Genomic DNA, 1967 nt, shown 5'->3' on the forward strand with positions numbered 1-1967 from the left:
ACATGAATGGATCAAGAGTTCGGTTGTATTTTATTGCTTCATGTGCTCTCGCACGTTTATCGCAGGATGCATCAGCAGATGATATTCTGTTTCAGGTCTTGTGTTAACTTATTCATCTGTTTGGTGGTGTACTTTTTACTGATCATTCGGGAGGTCTCTTCCATCCATGTTTCTACATTTTATTCGTGATCTAGACAGATGCATTTGTATAGGGAGTTATGCAAGACAAGCAAAAAGAACGTTGATGAGGTAGCTGATTGCCTGCTATTGTTGAAGTTATGGGCATGGGAGAGATTTCCCACTTTTGCTCCCATTTGCACCTCTTATACTTTATTTGATGCTCGTTTCTAGGAGGGTCAGGTTGCAGCTCCACGTGGACTCGGGTACTTAGCATTTATTAATTTGTTTGGGTTAATTAATCCCCAAATTGGGTTTTAGAATTGTTTAAAATAACTTGATATGATACGGAATAGTTTAGGGTTTAGGGCTAGACTTTATTTTCATGTAATATTAGAATTTAACACTTTTTAATTTTTTTGGGTTCATTAATCCCCAAATTGGGTTTTAGAAGCGTTTAAAATAATTTAATATGATACGAACTTTAATTTAAATATGAAACTGAATGTTTATTGTAATGTCATTATAGGTGGCTTTATGGTCATTCCTACACTAGTACGGGTGGTCGTACCCTTCCTGTTATTCGGACGCTATTGGATGGGCTTGGATCATCTCGGTTTATATGGAAGCCTTACACTCTCGATGTCATTTATGATCTTCTTGCTTATTGCTTGACTGGTGAGCGTATTTGGCGCTACTGCGGGCCTTTGATATGTATTTTCATAGTCGAGCTTCATTGCCCTGATAGAGTTGCTAGACATATTGGGTTCGTATAGACTATACTTGTTGATGTTAATTACTCGGAGGCAGAGCAAAGTACAAACTTGAGGGGCAATGACAAAATCAGATGGATTCAGAAACATGCAACTAGCACATCTATATGGGCGCATCATTTAGATCATTTATTTGTTGGAGATGCGATTGTTGCTGAGAATGCAGTGCCTGAGTACCATCCTTGGTATTTAAAGATGACTGTTAGATTCATATCTCGTGTCGGTGTATTTAATCATCGCATTGTAAGTTTTCTTCTTATTAAATCATTGTATAGGTTAATTTGCTTTCGTAGTTTCATTATAAATGTTTTAGTAGTTTTTTTTTATTTGATACATGAATCTTATAACATGTGTATCTTTTCTTTATTTGTTTTTTCAGGATATTATGTTCAGGCAGAAATCTGAACGGACACAGGATGTTCTTCCTGATGTGTCTCATTTTACTGACCACTGTCATAATTTTGTCAGAGAGTACACATTACATGGTTTTGATGAGATGTTTGTGGAGGTTCGTCAAGGTAGGCAGTTGGAGGAGGAGCAGCAGCCGACCCGTCGAGGTAGACGCGGCGGTGCACGAGCTGCTGCTGGTAGGCGAGTTAGAGTTCTGGTTGATGATGATCCTGTTGTTAAAGAGCTTGGAAATGATGGTATTCCATTATATACTAATTCTCATGATGTTCCCGAGTTATCTATTCATGCTCGTACTAATCCTATGGCTACGGATCTTGGGGATGATCGGGATCCTCCTGTACGTGATTTTGTTGCTCATACTATTTTCGTTCATGTATCGGGATCATCTAGTCACGTCCAGCATGATCCTCAGATTCTGGATAGGTATGGATATGTTCCCCCTTTTAATCTTGGCTTGACTCCTACTCCCGAGCAGCCTCGTACCGAGGACCCTTCCACTGAGCAGCCTCATACCGAAGATCCTTCCACTGAGCAGCCTCCTCCTCTGCATCGTTCTCACTGGCCTATTGAGCGGGTAGCTATGGATTTTTCTATTCCATCATTCAGTCTCCATGTTACACCTACACCTCCTACTGATCCTGATGTTGGTACGGATGTCACTTCTTC

The sequence above is a fragment of the Apium graveolens genome, chromosome 4 (assembly GCF_009905375.1).
Source record: "Apium graveolens cultivar Ventura chromosome 4, ASM990537v1, whole genome shotgun sequence".
Taxonomy (NCBI): Eukaryota; Viridiplantae; Streptophyta; class Magnoliopsida; order Apiales; family Apiaceae; genus Apium; species Apium graveolens.